This window comes from Coenobita brevimanus, chromosome 115, assembly GCF_032717465.1.
Source record: "Coenobita brevimanus isolate Jiangsu-jjx chromosome 115, ASM3271746v2, whole genome shotgun sequence".
NCBI lineage: Eukaryota > Metazoa > Arthropoda > Malacostraca > Decapoda > Coenobitidae > Coenobita > Coenobita brevimanus.
The window spans coordinates 8,346,700-8,367,405 of NC_137068.1; positions in this window are offsets into that span (position 1 = coordinate 8,346,700).

Here is a 20,706-nt window from a genome sequence, read left to right on the forward strand (position 1 = left end):
TTATTTATGAGGAGCCTGTGGAGTCACGTGGAGAGACAGGCTGACGAATGAGGATATAAAGGAGCGTTGTGGTGTGGATATGGATGTGATAGGAAGCGTTATGAGGAACACACTGAGGTGGTTTGGCCATGTGGAGAGGATGGAGGGTGAAAGACTGACGAAGAGAGTGTATGTGAGTGAGGTGGAGGGGGGAAGAGGGAGGGGGAGGCCGAGGATGAGATGGAGGGATGGGGTGGAGAGGTATATGAGAGAGGGAGGTGTGAGTTGGGAGCAGGGCAGTGAAATGGCGGGGGACAGGGCGACTTGGAGGCGATTTGTTTGTGGCCACCCCAAACGGGATTGAGGCGTCTGGCAATAGATAGATAGATAGATTATCCACTTTCTCCCATCTTTATTTTCTCATCTCTTCCGTACTCTTTAGTTTTGCATTTTTATCAGTGACGTTGGTTGGGCCGCCCACCATTCACTCATTAGTTGGAGTGTCACCATCAGGTAACTCTACATTGTTCACTGTTACATCCTCCTCCAAAATCCCGTTACTCCATCCAAGTCCGCCGCACTCCAGTCCTTTGTCCGACACATTTCTTTCCAAACCCAGTCAGCTGAACCCCATTCTCATGTACCCGTTTTGCCTTTTCCAAGCCCACTTTTGTTCCACCCCTTTCCAAACCCAATTCATCTCCACTTCACCCACGTTTACAGCCATCCACCCTTATTCAAGCTCATATTTACCCCACCCCATACCATCACAACTACACCCAGTGTCATTCGCTTTTGTTTTACCTGTTTTCATATTTGGTCCAACTCATCCACGTTTTCCTGCGTCCATTTTCTCCAGTTTCCGCTTCCCCCCTTTCCACATCTCATCAGTGTCCTCTTTGCTCCACCCCACCCCACTCCACTCCATCCCACCTTGCTAGTAACATCTGCCAAAGCATCGATTAGGAGCATTAACTCCCTTTCTCCCACCAGCTGCCATTTTTAACAACACACACAACAGTCATCATCCTTGCCACTCCCACAACCACCATCACTACGACCACCATTACTGCCTCTCAGTGCCACCTGCCTCCACCCCTGGCACAGCTACCTTCATAACCACTACCACTGTTACTGTTAATCCTGCAGCATCAAAACTACATACTCTTTACCAGTTCTGTCATCACCACTGATGTTCTTCTTAACTGGCACAGATTTGTCTTTTTGCAGCAAACTTCACATAGCTTGATGGCCGAAAAAGGCAATGTTTCAACTCTGCGCCCTATCGATAGCAGTTCTTCGTGGTTAACACCATATTCTAGTGTTAATGTACTGAACAACTATGCATTCATTCAAGATATGAATATTGTAGGCCATTTTAAAGTGACATTATGCATTCACTACTAGCACTACCACCATTACCCTAACACTACCCACCCACACTACTAGTCCTACCACTACTGACTCTACCATCACCATCAGCTACTTGTCATTGCCTTCACTATCACGACTATGAATACTACGATCGTTGTCAGAACCAACACCGCCACCACCACCAACTCTCACACCCACAGCCACATCTTCCACCACCCTTTCTGCCGACGCCACCACCACCACCACCACCATTACCCCTTTCTTGTCAATTAAGGGCTGTCAGGGGATGGCTGCCGGCTTAGTTGCCCAGTATAGCCGGCTAATGTGTGTGTGTGTGTGTGTGTGTGTGTGTGTGTGTGTGTACTTGTGCGTGTGTGCGCGCGCGTGCCAGGTATATAATTATGTTACTGGAAGTGGGTTCATCAGAGTTGGAGCTCGGTTGTGAGGTCTGAAATGAAGCATCCAGAAAAAAAGTAACATTTAATATTTGCAGGTTGCGCAATATTAAAGACACGTTTTCAGATAATCTACGGCACGTAATATTTGTTTTGTCATATTTTTAACCTTCTAAAAAAGGGCTTTTATGAAAATTGGCGTCAGATATTTTTATCTTTATGATATACTGAAGAGAGAGTCTTCAGTAAAATTGGGAGGGACGGAGAAGCCCAGTTAGTGCATTACACATGCCTTTCATCCTGTCTCTTTACAGTCTTAGTAACAGTAAAAAATGTGCTGTCTGTAAAAAATCAATATTCAAGGGGGGAGAGAGAGAGAGAGAGAGGTAACTATCCTTGACTCCATCACCTACTCTGACCCAACTTTGGCTTCCTGTCAGGCAGAGTTGGTCTTTTATGTCAGGCTAAGTTTTGATGAGGACGTAATTGGCTTGTCAGACTCCCTAATTACCGCATAGTAACTCTTTGTGGTTCACCGTAACTTGGTCTTATCATAGGTACGGTAAAATGTAACCTCTTCAGTACGTGATTTTTTTTTTTTTTATTACTCCCCCCAGATGGCTTTATTCACATTAGGACAGACATTTATTATTGACGGTATCAGTAAAGCTGTATGTTATTCCTCCAGTGTGAACATTTCTTGGTAGGTGAATAAAATGGTGTGGTGGGTGCAATAGTATAATATAAAATCCGCCATGGCAGTGAAGTAGTATATACCGTGACATGTGCACTGTTGTCTAAGCACTATTGACACACTGGGATATACGGGCTGACCCCTAAATAACTCCCACTACCCTAAGTGCTCTGGCCACGGCCAAGTCTGCTGGTGTGGGCGGCGGAGCGTTATATATGGACCACCCTGCATAAATGGTGTGTGATAAGGAGTAAATGATGGTGGCAGGTGGTGGAGTAGAGCAGATGGTAGTGGTGGGGAAGAGGGAGGATGGAGTCGATGATGATGGTGGGAGAGAGGGAGAAAGTGAAGGGGTGAGGGTAGGGAGGAGGGGGGATGTTGGCTGTAACCTGTAACTTTTAAGGTTGTGGGAGGGAGTGGGAATTCGTGGGGAGTAAATAGTGGTGCGGGAAGGAGGGAATAGACGATGGTGTAGGTGGTGGGAGTGGAGCAGAGGAGCAGGTGGTGGTGGTGGTGGTGGAATAGAGGAGCAGATGGTGTAGGTGGTGGTGGAGCGAAGGAGCAGATGGTGGTTGGGGAAGAGGAAGGTTTCGATAGTGATGGTGGGTAGTGTGGGGTGGGGGAGCAGGGGGTGGGATAGGAGGGGAGGGGGTTTTGATTGTAATGTTGCCTGTATTGTTCATCCCGCCACTGCATCAGCTGGGGCCAGAGAGAGAGAGAGAGAGATTAATTGTATATGTAATGGAATTAACAGTCTGTTAATTGACTAATAAATCACTGTATATTTTCATATAAATAATCATATTTGCTGTATTTACCACAAGTATTGTACATTGTGACATCTTGCAGGAAACTATTGCATTCCCAAAAATTTAGTTGTATTTGCAAGCCCAGGATAATTTTGAATTATAGGTTAGGTTAGTTTGTTTTGTTAGCAGGTCTTTCAAAATTAAAACTTCTATGACTAAACAACAGCACTGGTTATCTAACATGATGCATAAAGTTTGGGTATAGTGAGTACAAGGTAAGGTAATATACTGTACTGTTGGAGGTAAATACAGTAGATGTTTATGCAGTATAGTGCAAGTAAGGTATAATGGGGCAGGTGAGATGAGCTAATGTGTAGGAATGCCTAGTAAAGTGTATTAGGACAGCAAACACCAGACCATTGCATAGACACAATTCAGTTCTTATGGTAGGCCAAGATATTTTGAATCATAGGTTTGGTGGGTTAGTTTTGTTGCACTGACCCATTCAGTATATCAGTCTGGAATGTTGACATTGCAGTACTTGTTAGCTTGGATGATACAGTTTGACATATAACGTTATAGTTTGGAACCTGAAGTAGAAAAGCTATTAATGTGTGAGAATCTTTGTTTTTATATAGTTCTTCCATACGTCTGTGCATTTAATTCAAGTGATGTTAGGAATGATAGGTTATATTAGATTACAAATTTTGCGAGAATGCCCAGTAAAGTAGTGTAAATAATGGCAGCCGCCACCAGACCCTTGCATTGATAACTTTTACACTCTTTAGACTTCCTGCTAAAACAAATCTTAGTTACGTCAGGCAGTTGATCGTGAGATTAGATTTGCATTGGCTGAAGGAACAAGAAACCAGGCAAGATTCTTCGTGTACCTCGCCTTGTCCTCCGTACAGACACAAATCAAAGTCACAGCCTTATAATACAGTGTAATGACTGACGCCACAGAATAATAATAATAATAATAATAATAATAATAATAATAATAAAGATCTTAAAGTGTAATTACAGATAATTGCAAGATCTTGGGGAGTAAACTTGTTACCGGTATACTTTTCAGTCGTTTCGAGAAACATGGTTAAATTTTATCTGTAACGCTACATTCATCTCCACTCTGTTCACATATCGCAAGACATGTCAGTCTACTGTATAAAGTCCATACGTATTGACATGCCGCAGGAAAATGAAAAAAATAAAATATTAGAGCTTCAGTTTTCTGTTTTCAACAAATACACTATTGCTACGTAGCTAATCAAAGCAAAGCGAAAATTAAAGTATACGTAATAGCTTATGACACAGAAAACAAAATTAAACAAAATGAATTACGTATCTAGACGAAATCCATTAAAGGTGTGGTGGTGTACGAAATGTTGGCATTAAAATATTGTGGGCACCAAAGACGCCGTGTCAGTCACGTGTAACTTGTCTTAGTGGGTGTGTGTTGGAGCGTCGGATCGCGTTAAATATTGTTTATAAAAGCGCTGGTGGCTGGAATATTCCCTAACAGTGATGGTGACACGATATACGAATAGCTGAATCGAAGGATATACTCTAATAATGAAGGTAAGTCAACATTAGTCAGTATTAAGTTTCAAAGTATTCTCGTTGGCATAGGAAGATTTTCTTAGTAGCACTTCCTTAGCGATCTGTTTTGCATATTGCACCCTGATATTGTATTATATTCTCAGTATATCGTTTTAGTATAGATATAGAATAAATTTAAGCCAACATTTGTATATATTGGCGTCGGCTTGCAAGATTTGCAGCCGTATTCTAAGTGGCATAGAAGGTTTGGCTTCACATCTTCCTTAGCGATCTGTTTTGCATTTTACACCTTGATATTTTCTTGTATACTCTGGATATCGTTTTAATATTGATGCAGTGTGCATTAGTCACATATAAGAGGATATTACGTGTGAATAGTGTAGGTTTCGTGGGACATTTAACTGACGCTGACATTGTTGTCAACAAATTTAAATGGCGACGGCGGAGTGGGTGAGTCCATTCATGTGAGGCGGGGGAGGAGGTTGGAGCGGCCTCGCGGTGGCGGACGTACGAGTAAGATGCCCAGGAAGAGAGTTGGCTTATTTACTTGTTTGCTATCTAATACAGCACCCTGTGAAGGGATATAGCGTACATTAACAGGACATCGTCTTATATAGATATACTTTGAGTTATGCCGCATCCTGTGAGGGGCTGACCTGGGCAATATAAATAACCTTCAGAACTACCCACAACCTTGCACAAAGCTGGACCGTACCACCAAACCACCTCCCACCCACAGGCTCGTATCCTGAGTGGCTCTGAAGGTCTTTAACACATCTTCCTTGGTCTATCTATCTATCTATTGTCAGACGCCTCAATCCCGTTTGGGGTGGCCACAAACAAATCGCCTCCAAGTCGCCCTGTCCCCCGCCATTTCACTGCCCTGCTCCCAACTCACACACCCCTCTCTCATATACCTCTCCACCCCATCCCTCCATCTCATCCTCGGCCTCCCCCTCTCTCTTCCCCCCTCCACCTCACTCACTCACACTCTCTTCGTCAGTCTTTCACCCTCCATTCTCTCCACATGGCCAAACCATCTCAGTGTGTTCCTCATAACGCTTCCTATCACATCCACATCCACACCACAACGCTCCTTTATATCCTTATTCGTCAGCCTGTCTCTCCTTGTGACGCCACAGGCTCCTCTTAAATAACTCATTTCCACTGCTGTCACTCTTGACTTGTGTCCTTCCAACAACGTCCAAGCTTCACTTCCATACGTTAGAGTTGGTATCACAATACTGTCATGTAGTAACTTTTTCACTTCCATGCTCACTTCCCTGTTTCTTATCACTGCTTTCAAAGAACCAGCAACCTTTCTTCCCTGCTGTACCCTTTCAAGCACTTCACCCTCCAAACCTCCATCCTTACTCATCACACTACCCAGGTACTTAAACGTACTCACATTTTCCCATTCCTCACCATCCAACCTCGCTGTACATTCCCTGACTTCACCCCTCTCAAAGACCATCACTTTACTCTTCCCTACATTCACCTTTAGATTCCGTTTCTTACACACTCTCTCAAACTCATCCACCAAGCCTTGCAGCTCCCCTTCGTCTTCACTCAACAACACAGTATCATCTGCAAACAACAGTACAGGGAGTTTCCAAACACTATCCTCTCTCACCAGGGCCACTCCAACATCCACTACCCTATCCCTGGCTCTCTTCCCTATTGTTCTCTCTCTCCATTGCCACTCTCCTTCGTGCTGTCCTATGCCCTTCTCTCACCTTTCCCCTGTCGACCTTCGCTCCTTGCCATAGATAATAGAATGAAGAGGCAAGAAAAAATATGAAGAAACGAGGGAGAGAGGAAGGAAAGAGAACATAAGGGAAGAAAACTGATTATGGGAGGTCGGTGGAGGAAATTAGAGAGAGAGAGAGAGAGAGAGAGAGAGAGAGAGAGAGAGAATGGTTCTAAAAATATAACTAATGAAAATCGAGGTGGTTGGAGGGAATTTGGTCACGTCTGCGACCCGGTCTGCCTGTCTCTGTCAATCCGTCCATCTGTCTGTCTCTCTCCCTCGACAATGGTCTGGAAATGTCTTAACCCAGGCAGCCAACCCACCCCTTCCTGCCTGACTCTGCCTCACCTTGCCTGCCTCTTAGGTCTTTCGTCTTCCTCTCTGCTTCCCTTCTTACATCAGACTGCTTCACCCCAGCCTTATCCTGCCTCACCATGTCTTTCCTCACCCTGCCCCTCCTTTCCTTAACCTACCCCTCCGTTCCTTAACTTGCCCCTCCCTTCCTCACCCTGCCCCTCCCTTCCTCATCCTCACTCTCCCTTCCTCATCCTCACTCTCCCTTCCTCATCCTCTCTCTCTCTCTCCATTCTTCATCCTTTCTCTCTCCCATTCCCATCCCGTCTCTCCCATTCTCATCCCCTCTCTCTTAATCCTCATCCTAACTGTCCCTTCCACACCCTTCCTACCTCACTTTGCCTCTCCCTGCCTCATCCTGCCTCTCCCTGCCTCATCCTGCCTCTCCCTTCCTCACCCTGCCTCATCCTGCCTCTCCCTTCCTCACCCTGCCTCGCCTGTACCTGTACCTCAACCCTCTCTCACCGCCAACTCACCCTGCCTCATGCTGGCTTATTTGAAGTTTTTCATATTTCCAGTTTCATTACAAATTTTCTTCATACCGTTCATTATTCTTTTCTCTCGTGTTCTCTCCTGTTTTCTCCTCTCCCCTTGACTTCTCTCCCCTTGACTTCTCTCCAGTTCTTTTCTCAGTCACTCTCTCTCTCTTCACCTCTTCTTTCCTTCTCTCATTTTCTTTTCCTCTCCCTCTCAATTTCTTCTGAATCAAAATCCACCCAAAACTTACCACATAAACCTTTTTGATTGACACTTCATGATTCTACTCTCTCTCTCTCTCTCTCTCTCTCTCTCTCTCTCTCTCTTTCTCTCTCTCTCTCCTCTCCCATTCTCGTCTACTTACTCTCATCTCCCATTCCCTTCTCTTCATTCCTCCACAGAACTTATCCGGTTACATTTTCTTCATTTTTCCCTCTCCTCTTTTCTCGTATTATTCCTTTCCACCCCTGTCCTTCCTCCTCTTCTCCTCTCTCCATTCTTTTCGTTTCACCTCTGACTCGCGTTCACTGCCATTTATGCTTTCTCCTCTCTCCTCCCATTCTCCCATCCCTCCATTCCTTCTGAATCGTAATCCCCACAGCACTTAATCCTTAGTGGCTGTCAATTCTACTTTTCTTCCTTTGTCATTAATTTTCATCCCTTATTTATTCCATCCTGTTATTCCCATCTCTCTCTCTCTCTCTCTCTCTCTCTCTACCATAAGGAATAGAATAGAGAATGTAAGGATCTTGTTACATAAAAACGTAATCCGGGGAATAAATCTTTGGCGGCAGACAGTTACATGTTGAGAGAGAGAGAGAGAGAGAGAATTTTCATTACAAGGTGTAGTTTCATCGTCTCTGTGGGAACGATGGGTACATGCGAATTACTGTGTGTGTGTGGGGAGAGAGAGAGAGAGAGAGAGAGAGAGAGAGAGAGAGAGAGAGAGAATTTTCACTACACGGTGTGGTTTCATCGTCTCTGTGGGAACGATGGGTACATACGAAATACTGTGTGTGTGTGTGTGTGTGTGTGTGTGTGTGTGTGTGTGAGAGAGAGAGAGAGACTAGAGCGAACTAGTATGAAAGCTAGCAGTACGGTATTTTTAGAGCGAACTAGTATGAAAGCTAGCAGTACGGTATTTTTTTTTCTGCATGATATTTAAGCACATCAACATACACCTCATCAACACCTGGTGCCATCCCAGTCTTCACCACCTTCACAGCATTCTTCACTCATGCCATTGTCAAGTCCTTCCATCACCTTCCTCCTTTATGCATCACCATATTCAGTTCTGCAAATTCCTCATTCCACTCTTCATTCCCATTCATTAGTTCCAAAGGTAGTTTTTCCATCAGTCCCTTACATCTCTTATGTCGAGTTACTAATCTGCAAACTAAACCGTTACTTTCCTTTAGCTAAGGTTCAGTCCATTAATATATATTTAAACTACATATCGGCTTTTACCTTTTACTGTTAAAGGATCTCTCTCTCTCTCTCTCTCTCTCTCTCTCTCTCTCTCTCTCTCTCTCACACACACCACAGTAAGGTAAAGGACAACGGTGTTAAAATACGACTCAACTGTGTAATTGTTCTCACGTGACATGTTTTATCTCTTTGTCTTCTCTTTTGTGTCCATGTCTGCTTTCTCTGATTTACTTCTTACCTTTTGTGTTTTCTGGTGTTGCTGGAGGTAGTTTCTTTTCCACCTTTTTCGGTTTATATTTTTTCCTTATTTTCTTAGGCACGTTAATATTTTTTACTGTTTTTTTTCAGTTGTCTAGCCTTTTTTTTTTTTTTTTTTTTTTTTTTTTAATTATAATTTGTTCGGGCATATTTGGAGCCACGGCGCATTATGGTACGGTGTTGGACTCGTGATGTACTTGTACCCTGTGTCTAGGTTCAAAATACAGACTGTAGCGAACACTTAAAGACGATGCTGGTAGTATGTTCTCATATGCTTGTACAGCATATGTTTACACCGTGTCGGTTATACCTATGACATACACACAGACACACACAAACACAACCATTACAACATATCCTTCCCATTCGTACCTCACCAACTTGGGGAAAAGCTAATTCCGGCGGTCACCCTCTCAAAGGATACGGTCCTTCAGTGAACTACATATATGTACCGTTACGTTTACTTATGCTGATATATTCCAGTTTATAGCATTTACAGTAACACGAAACTCTCTCTCTCTCTCTCTCTCTCTCTCTCTCTCTCTCTCTCTCTCTCAGGATACATACAAAAATCATCTGGAGGCAACAGAATATTATTGTGCTGAAAAGGCTAGAGATTTATTATCCTTTTTTATTCTGTTCTGTGAGACAAGTACTTTTTATTACAGAAATTATATTGCATTTAATTATCTTACATTTGAGGGTATGTGAATAATAATCCAGAAACCGTATTTCCATTTCCTAATGATATACAATAATAAGTCTACTAATCGTGACATAACGCAGGTAATTGTGACAAGAGGTAGTATCCCACAGTGAAGCCTGATATAACAGAGAACCGGTGAAGTAAAGGGAAGGAGAGGAGGGTAATGAAAGAAGGGGAGAGGCAGTGAATAGAGGAGTGAGAAGGACAACAATGTGAATTGGTGCCTGTACTGTACTGTTCTTGTATTTTTGTATATAAGTACACACACACACACACACACACACACACACACATCCGAGAATAGGAGCCCAAGTGTAGTCAGATTGGAGCGTAAATTTGACGATAATTCATTCGCTTTAAATTGATGGAGATTTTCGTCCTTTTGCAGCCAATTTCCCGTAACCCATTGGCAGAATGAGACAGTTCTGCGGCCCAGCATCCTTTCCATAGCACTTTTTCGTGACTAGCACTATATTCTCTTGATAATCTCTTGATACAGAATGCTCAAGATGGCGAGATGGCAGTTTTAACCCCTGACTATACTCTCTCCACATAAACTCGGCCAAAAGTTGCCATCTCTCCATGTTGAATTCATAGCTGCAACAAGAGAATTACACTACAGCATGGTGCTAGTCACGAAGAAGTGTTACGAAGCAGATTAGAGCTACAATGTTGTTTTAGTGTGCCATTAACTTGCTGGAAATAGGTTTGAACAGAGTGAAGTTCTGGACCACGTTAAGGTGAAAAAGAGTACGCTTTGCTCAGCACTTCTTCGTGACTAGCATCATATTGTAGTGTTAATCTGTTGTTACAGTTCATCACTCAGTGTGGAGAAACAATATAATTTTTGTTACTAACCTGATGGTAGACTTGTATATAAGAGAGGCAGCAAAGCAGCGCCTGAGGCAGCCCTTTGAGTTGGCCTGCATCTTAAATTCACGGCAAGGATTCCTTACACCTGCCGAACGTATCTTACGAGTCGTAGATGCTCACACGTTGAAAAGTTTACGATAAAAGTTAGCGACAAAAAAGTCGCGATGCGAACCCCAAGACTTAGTTAGGTCAGCATGCCTCCGACCCATCCCATGAACGCAGCTAACTACACCGAGGCGACCCTGGACGCCCCCCTCAACGCCATCAGCCTCGCCACCAACGCCTCCAGCGCCACCTTCAGGCTCCCCCACAACTCCAACTGGTACTGGAGGGGGAGTGAGAGCTGGCCGAGTAGCGCCAGTTGCCCGGGAAGATGAGGACGTCTGTGATGAGGACCGCTGTGATCAGCACGTCTGTGATGAGGACGTCTGTGATCAGGACGTCTGTGATCAGGACGTCTGTGATCAGGGCGTCTGTGAAGGCCCCGGGGGCAAGACGACCCCGGGAAAGAAGAAACCCGGGGGCAAGACGACCCCAGGAAAGAGTAGACCTCGGGGGCAAGACGACCCCGGGAAAGAGAAGACCCCGGGGGCAAGACCCCGGGAAAGAAGAAATCCGGGGGCAAGACGACCCCGGGAAAGAAGAAACCCGGGGGCAAGACGACCCCAGGAAAGAATAGATCCCGGGGGCAAGACGACCCCGGGAAAGAGTAGACCCTGGGGGCAAGACGACCCGGGAAAGAGAAGACCCTTGGGGCAAGACGAATCCGGGGAAGAGAAGACCTCGGGGGCCAGACGACCCCGGGAAAGAAGAAACTCGGGGGCAAGACGACCCGGGAAAGAGCAGACCCAGAGGCCAATGCGACCATGGGGAAGAGAAGACTCCGGGGAAGAGCAGATCCTGGGAAAGAGAAGACCCAGGGGGCAAGACGACCCCGGGGGCAAGGCGACCCCAGGGATGAGAAGACCCCTGGGGCAAGACGACCCCGGGAAAGAGAAGACTCCGGGGGCACGACGACCCCGGGAAAGAGAAGACTCCGGGGGCACGACGACCCCGGGAAAGACAAGGTCCCGGGGGCAAGACGACCCCGGAAAAGAGAAGACCCCGGGGGCAAGACGATCCCGGGAAAGAGAAGACCCCGGGGGCAAGACGACCCCGGGAAAGAGTAGACCCTGGGGGCAAGGCAACCTGGGAAAGAGAAGTTCCCGGGGGCAAGACGACCCCTGGAAAGAGAAGACCTCTGGGGCAAGACAACCCCGGGGGCAAGACGTCCCCGGGAAAGAGTAGATCCCGATGCATGACGACCCCGGGAAAGAGAAGATCCCGGGTTAGAGAAGACCCCGGGTTAGAGAAGACCCCGGTGGCAAAACGACCCCGGGGAAGAGCAGACCCTGGGAAAGAGAAGACCCAGGGGGCAAGACGACCCCGAGGAAGAGAAGACCTCGGGAAAGAATAGACCCCGGGGCAATACGACCCGGGAAAGAGAAGATCCCAGGGTAAGACGACTCCGGGAAAGAGAGGATCCCAAGGACAAGACGACCCCGGGTAAGAGATGACCCAGGGGGCAAGGCGACCACGGGGAAGAGAAGATCCCGGGGGCAAAACGACCCCTGGAAAGAAAAGAAACCCGAGAGCAAGACGACCCCGGGAAAGAGTAGACCCCGGGGGCAAGACGACCCCGGGAAAGAGTAGACCCCGGGGGCAAGACGACCCCGGGGAAGAGAAGATTCCGGGGCAAGACGACCCCGGGAAAGAGAAGATCCCGGGGACAAGACGACCACGGGAAAGAGAAGATCCCGAGGGTAAAACCTACCGCTGGAAAGAGAAGATCCCGGGGGCAAGACGACCCCTGGATAGAGACGACCAGGGGACAAGACGACCCAGAGAAAGAGCGGACCCCGGGGGCAAGACGACCCCTGGAAGAGATGACCATTGGGGCAAGACGATCCCGGGGGCAAGACGACCCCGGGGAAGAGAAGACCCAGAGGGCAAGGCGACCCAGGGAAAGACAAGATCCCGGGGACAACACGACCCCGGAAAAGAGAAGACCCGAGGGGCAAGACGACCCCGGGAAAAAGAAGACCCCCGGGGGCAAGACGACTCCGGGGAAGAGATGACCACGGGGACAAGACGACCCCGGGAAAGACAAGATCCCGAGGGGCAAGACGACCCCTGGAAAGAGTAGACCCTGGGGGCAAGGCAACCTGGGAAAGAGAAGTTCTCGGGGGCCAGACGACCCCTGGAAAGAGAAGACCTCTGGGGCAAGACAACCCCGGGGGCAAGACGTCCCCGGGAAAGAGTAGATCCCGATGCATGACGACCCCGGGAAAGAGAAGATCCCGGGGGCAAGACGACCCCGGGTTAGAGAAGACCCTGGGGGCAAGACAACCCCAGGAAAGAGTAGACCCCGGTGGCAAGGCGACCCCGGGGAAGAGCAGACCATGGGAAAGAGAAGACCCAGGGGGCAAGACGACCCCGGGGGCAAGACGACCCCGAGGAAGAGAAGACCTCGGGAAAGAATAGACCCCGGGGCAATACGACCCGGGAAAGAGAAGATCCAGGGGTAATACGACTCCGGGAAAGAGAAGATCCCAAGGACAAGACGACCCCGGGGAAGAGATGACCCAGGGGGCAAGGCGACCACGGGGAAGAGAAGATTCCGAGGCAAGACGACCCCGGGAAAGAGAAGATCCCGGGGGAAGACGACCCCGGGAAAGAGAAGATCCCGGGGGCAAGACGACCCCTGGATAGAGAAGACCCGGGGACAAGACGACCTAGAGAAAGAGCGGACCCCGGGGGCAAGACGACCCCTGGAAGAGATGACCACTGGGGCAAGACGACCCCGGGGAAGAGAAGACCCAGAGGGCATGGCGACCCCGGGAAAGACAAGGTCCCGGGGGCAAGACGACCCCGGAAAAGAGAAGACCCGAGGGGCAAGACGACTCCGGGAAAGAGAAGACCCCCGCGGGCAAGACGACCCCAGGAAGAAGAAGACCCTGGGGGCAAGACGACTCCGGGAAAGAAAAGACCCAGGGAGCAAGACGACCCCGGGGAAGAAATGACCACGGGGACAAGACGACCCCGGGAAAGAGAAGATCCCGAGGGGCAAGACGACCCCGGGAAAGAGAAGACCCTGGGGGCAAGACGAACCCGGGAAAGAGAAGATCCCGGGGGCAAGACGACCCCCGGAAAGAGACGATCCCGGGGGCAAGACGTCCCCGGGAAAGAGTAGACCCCAGGGGAAGACGACCGCGGAAAGAGGAAGACCCTGGGGGCAAGACGACCCCGGGAAAGCAATGAAACCCGGGGGCAAGACGACCCCGTGGAAGAGAAGATCTCTGGGGCAAGACGACCCCGGGAAAGTAAGACGACCCCGGAAAAGAGTAGATTCCGTTGGCAAGACGACCCGGGAAAGCGATGAATCCCGGGGGCAAGACGACCCCGGGAAAGAGGGTAAGACGACCCCGGAAAAGAGTAGATTCCGTTGGCAAGATGACCCCGGGAAAGAGAAGATCCTGATGGGAAGACGACCCTGGGAAAGAGAAGACCCCTGGTGCAAGGTGACCCCGGGAAAGAGAACCCCTGGGGCAAGACCACCCCGGGGGCAAAACGACCCAGGGAAATAGAAAACCCCGGGGCAAGACGATCCCGGGAAAGATTGGACCCAGGGGGCTAGATTGGACCCAGGGGGCAAGATTGGACCCAGGGGGCAAGATGACCCCGAAGAAAAGATCCTGGGACAAAATGACCCCTGGGAAGAGAAGACCCCGGGGGCAAGACATCACTTATCACACAACACTAATTACTGGACTGCCACCCACCCTAATCTTTAACAACAAAAACAACAACAACAATAATAATAATAATAACTAATAAAAACCTTCCACCCCCATTACACTATGGTTTTGCCAGCCAGAGCGTTGACCCCTTGCCAGCTGTGAGACTTTAGGGGAGCCCTTAACACTTTCCCTTATGCGATTTATTCTGCATATCACTTCTTATTAAGCTCTTATACGTTGTTCGTGTTTCTAATTCAAGCATACCATCGATTTAGGCAGAATAATATCTAACGGTGTCTATGTATCTATAAGTTTATCTGTCTGTATCTGTCCATGCCTTTCTGTCTACCTGTGTTTCTATCTCTGTCTTCGCATTTATATGTTTTTCTGATTTTTCGAATTAATTAAAGGTGTGATATTATTTTGAAAGAAATACTAAGATGTACAGGTATTGAAGACACTGATGGTGACTATATCTAATGCCTTACGTGAGAGGTAAAACTCTCTCTCTCTCTCTCAGACACTGGGTAATACTAAGTGTCTGTAGACAAGAAATATACTAATATATAAACGTGTCAGGTACAGAAAATGACACAGGTAGAAGCAGATGACACCTAAGTTGACTAAATGGTTGTGTGTGCCACGAAGGGTTTATGGGAAATGTGTGTGTGTGTGTGTGTGTGTGTGTGTGTGTGTGTGTGTGTGTGTGTGTTAGCACTTCACACCCAGCTCGCATCTTCATACTCCATCACCCACAGTATTTCAGATAAAAATGCCGGTATGAATGTTTGATACAGGCAGACATGTTGGAGATGAACCCAGGTGTTGTTTCTGCTGGACTGTAGCAGGTGACGGGATGACTGCTGTAGTATGGTTGTATCTCAGGCGTTGTATATCATGTGTGCCAGAACCCAGACTTTGTGTGGCTGTAAGAGAGCAGTTAGATTTATCCTTCGTTAACCTCTTGACGTTTAGCCATGAACAACTCTATTAGTCAAAGATTCTAACCAAATCTTACGACATAAGAGAGTTGATGCAGGTGGTTTTGAGGCGCCCATGAGGAGCCTACACTTGGTGGTGCTATGCACCCTGGCTGGAGCAGCTGCGACGACCATCCGGGAGCCAAAGCTCCTGGAACTTCCCTGCACCACGCCGTGGGAAGGACCCTTGTCCGACCCTGATGAGGCGCTGTCTATCACAAGGGGGTGCCGGATCCATACACGGTGTATGTACTGTACCTGTAAGACGGCCCACAGAACCACTTGCTTATCTATGGTTGACGGGACTGCTACTCTACACAGACCGAGGTTTAACAGCGATAACAGATCTTTTTTATTTTCGTATTCGGTCACTAATATTCGCTCCAGTTTGGTGATGGAACTTTGTGGTGTCGATGTGGATGTGAAAAACATCAGGAGAAATACTCGAGTTGTTTGGTGATTTGGAGGGGATGCAGAATGAGAGACTGACTAGGAGAGTGCTTGTGAGGTGGAGGGGGAGAGAGAGAGAGAGAGAGAGAGAGAGAGAGAGAGATGGTGGGGGGTAGGAGGAGGAGGGCAACCTATTGACGGAGGACAGGACGATGTGGAGGTGATTTGTCTGTTGTCACCCCATATGGGATTAAGGCGTCTGGCAGTTGATAGATGTATGTTACTGATACAAATCTTGTCGAGAATATGATGATGATGATGATGATGATGAACAAGTGATCTCGTGTTGGCATCATCGACAAACTCCCCCCTACCCACGCATGCGCAGACAGCCATTTATGCTTCTCACAGTCAAGGTAACAATCCCTATCTAATCACACAGCCTCTAACATAACCCCTAATTACACCTGTTTTCTTTAACCTGGCCAAAAACACTCTCTCTCTCTCTCTCTCTCTCTCTCTCTCTCACACACACACACACACACACACACACACACAGTTGTAACAAAGGATGTGGAGCCGACGCGAGGAGGTGCATTGGAGAGGGGGTAGAGTTGTAGCATTGTTTTTCCTGCCACTGAGCGGGGTGAAATAACCTGCAAAAGGACGAAAATTTAAGCCAGGTTAAGGGAAAAGGACTGTAACAGTAGCATCTTCTCTAATGTTAATAATAATAGCATATGCAAGCTTACTGTGCCATCAGAAAGCTTGATTATGTAAGGATTTTCTAACGTAAATATTTGCAAACCTGGCAACTGAGCATGTTTGTGTCGGGAGCAGAGTTGCCAGACAGAATTTTTTTGGGGGGTCAGCATTTCATTTCTATTTTTTTCCTTTTCATTTTCGTTTGGATCGAAGAAAGTATGTTTGGCATTTTGGACATGTTTCATTACTTAGCTTCCTGTTTTAGTCTACAAAATAGAAGGAGTACATATAACTAAAATCTTTAGCCTCTCAGTCAAGAAAATTTAGCAACCAAGGTGGGGGAGCAGACTCAGCAGAGGAGAGCACGCAGTTTATATGGCGCTGTCTGGATTGATGGGTTCGTCTGTGTGTTCTCGCTGTTTATGCGTTGCTGTGATCATTTTGTCCGTATTAACTGGTTTACTGTGCGTGTTTTGCAGTGTACTAATCTGTTGCTATAATTTGCATGTATTAACTGATTTATTGTGCTTATTTGGCGTGTGCGCGCGTCAGTGTGCCGGCGCTGTTAATGTGAAGAGTTGAGGACATCATGAAGTTGAGATGCTGTTGATATGCGGAATAAGGTAAGAAAGAGTTTGTGTTTGCGTGTGTTACGTTATTATTTTGTGTGTAAGAATGAGTTTGTTTGCGTGTGTTTTATTATTATTATTATGTGTGTGTGTGTGTGTGTGTGTGTGTGTGTGTGTGTGTGTGTGTGTGTGTGTGTTTTATCACTTCACACCCAGCTCGCTTCCTCATACTCCATCTCCCACAGTACCTCTGATAAAAATGCCGGTGTGAATGTTTGATACAGGCAGACATGTTGGAAATGAACCCAGGTCTTGTTCATGCTGGACTGTAGCAGGTGACGGGACGACTGTTGTATTATGATTGTATCTCACGTGTTGTATATCATGTGTCCACCTCCTTGCATAGATGTGACAGTCCATTCCCTGAGGTCTAACAGTATTTATCTAGAATTCTACTTGCTACATGCCTTCACATGTCACCACCTCAGTACTGATACCCATCGTCCATATGCAGTTCATGCTGGGTCGTCTGGCTTAGCACCAGTGCTGAATGAGAAAATACAGTAAAGAATAATTGCAGTATTTATGTTGTATTTCAGCGGCTGTAGCTAAAATACTGAACACACACACACACACACACACACACACACACACACACACAGTCGATGTCTACTTGCTTTAGTTTGTATGCAACCAAGTTCATAACATGGAGAACAATAACGTGAGTAATTAATACTGTGTTTATAAACAAGTACTTAACTCTTTATCTTTAATTTTCATTCACTGTAACTAATCCGTTACTCCTTTCATTAGGATAGCCAACAGACAAGCCTGCCTATTAATCTGCCTGTCTCACTGTGTATCTATCCATCCTTGTATATACCCACATCTACCAAATCTCTCATACTCTTCCACTCTCTCACTCCACCCAGCCACACCCACTTTTGGCCAGCAGCCTAACTTTCAGCTCAACAAAGAGTAGGTGGAAGGGGTGGGCTGGTGCAGTACACTGGAAACTTTTTTATTCCCTCTGGTCCAAGTTTGGGGATTAGCGGATGTTAGCACGTTTTAATGGCACCTTCAGAGGATGAGTCGGTCAGGAAAAGTTACTGAGAACAGATTGGGGCATTCTGTAGGGGGAGATTGGAGAGAATTTGGATTTCTTGGGAAACTGTGAGAAGTGAAGACTTGAAGATTTTGCGATGTTATAAGAGAGCGATTATCCAAAACAGACACGTGTAGATTTCCTAAATAAATTAAAAATAATTTTGGAAATATACGGTACCATTGTGGAAAAGGATATAAGAAACTACTGCCAAAGTTGTAAAATATACAGTACCGGTAATCAGATACTTGAGCAAGTGTGCGTCCAAGGAGTTATACTGTATGTCTATTTGTGTATCTATCTGTATCTGTTTATCTGTATATTTACCAGTGTACATACAAACTCGTACATACGCACACACACAGGGACTCCCCCATAGCAAGCTGCTTTTCCTCACACCCAGTACGGGTAATCAGATATTTGACCAAGTGTGCGTCTAAGAAATTATACTGTGTCTATTTGTGTATCTTTCTGTATCTGTTTATCTGTATATTTACCAGTATACATAGGCCTACATACTTGTACATACAGACATACATACTGATACTCCCCCACAGCACCCTGCTTTTGCTCACACCTTCACTTCCCAGCAAAAACAACAACATTTTGGTGGATATTAACTTACTCAATTTCCTTTCATTCCTTTCCACCTAGCTCCTCTGATTTTTTGCTTCTCACCCTGCTTCCCCCATTTATATTTTTTCCCTCCCTCTTCCTCTCTCCTTTTTTCCCTCTCTCCCCCTTTCCTTCCTTGCCCCCTTTCCTTCCCCTCCCCCTTTCCTTCCCCTCCCCCTTTCCTTCCCCTCCCCCTTTCCTTCTCCTCCCTCTTTCCTTCCCCTCCCTCTTTCCTTCCCCTCCCCCTTTCCTTCCCCTCCCCCTTTCCTTCCCCTCCCTCTTTCCTTCCCCTCCCTCTTTCCTTCCTCGCCCCCTTTCCTTCCTTGCCTCCTTTCCTTCCTCACTCACTCTCTCTAAGCTTCTGTCCCTCCATTCCTCTCACACCCTTTTCTTCACGTCCATTCCTTCGTCTCACCCTTTACCCCTTTCCCTCCCCTTCTCCCCCATTCACTTCATTCTCTTCCCTCGTCTTCATCTCCACCTTCAATCACACATCACTTCTCAACCTCCTCCTCCTCTTCCTTACCCTAACCTCTTCCTCTCATCTCCCTGCTTCTCCCTTCCAAATTTCTCCCTCCCACCGCCTTTCTGTGTGTGTGTGTGTGTGTGTGTGTGTGTGTGTGTGTGTGTGTGTGTGTGTGTGTGTGTGTGGTGTTTATCGGGCTTGAATCTAAGGTTATAATTATCTTTCTACGTATGTCGGTTTTGCCTGCATTATATATATTTTTTTTGTGCATTAAATAATTTACTTTTTTTTGTATTCTGTTTCTCAGAACCTATTTTCTCTCTCGTGACAGCCAGTGATAGAGTGGCAGTAAGAGGACAGGAAGAGTAGGCTGTCCAATAAGACTTCTGTACCGTCTGTCTTTTATCACCTTTTATGAGAGAGAATCAAAGTGAAGTACCGTACGTAAAGGGAGTCTCTCTCTCTCTGTTGTTGTCTTCCCTCACCCTTCAGTCTTTTTCCTCTCACCCTGTTACCATTCATTAACCCCTTCAGTACCAGTATGTTGTTGTTATTTTATTTTAGCTACTAACCATGCCATTGTATTTAGTTGTATATAAACATTTTCTTCGAGGTCCCATACCTGTATTGGATATTTTATCATCATTTATTCATTATTTTTTTTTTTTAATTGATTCTTCTCACGGCGTGCTGTGTGCTTTGTATTTGTTCTCTCGCTGCAACTTTCTCTTCCCTCATTACGCCGCTTCCCATAAGCGTTTGCAAACAGATTATTATTATTATTATTATTATTATTTTTCGTTTCTGAGGTAATAATGATTTTTCCCCTTCTCCGTCTTTTTCTTCCGTCTTTAATCGTTTTCCAAATACATTTACTGCTAACATCGTAATTTATATTTTTCCACTTAGGTTTCCTCCATTCTGATATTCTGTTTTTTCCACTTCACTGTTTTTGTTTTATGTTCCTTTCCTCCACGATTTTCATCTTGTATTCTGTTATTTCCACTTCACGGTTTTTTTTTTTCATTCCTCCCTTTCTTGTCCTATTTCTCACCATTCCTTATATATTCTTTCCCTTCCACTTCCCTCACTACATGTAAACATCCATAATTCTTCCGTACTTCGTATGTTTTTGTTGTGTGTTATACTTATTGGTCTTTTTCTGCTACTTTTGTCTTTATGTTTTTAAGTTTTGTTTCTGTCCATGGATTACTCTTTCGATGGCTTACTGATGGATTTATATTTTCTCTATTTTCTCTTTTCATCATTCTTTATTTACGGTTACTCATTATTTTCGTACTTCCTTTTTTTTCACAATCACTTTCTCTGCGGCTGCTCCGTCATTTCTCTCTCCCCTTTGCCCATCCAACAGTCTTAGTTTTATCCATTTTAAAAAGTATTTTCTTTTCTCATCGTCTTCCCATTCTCTCCACATATCTGTTTACCTTGACTCATTATTTTCTTATTTCCTTGTCAGTCCCTGGATCACTGTCTCCTCGC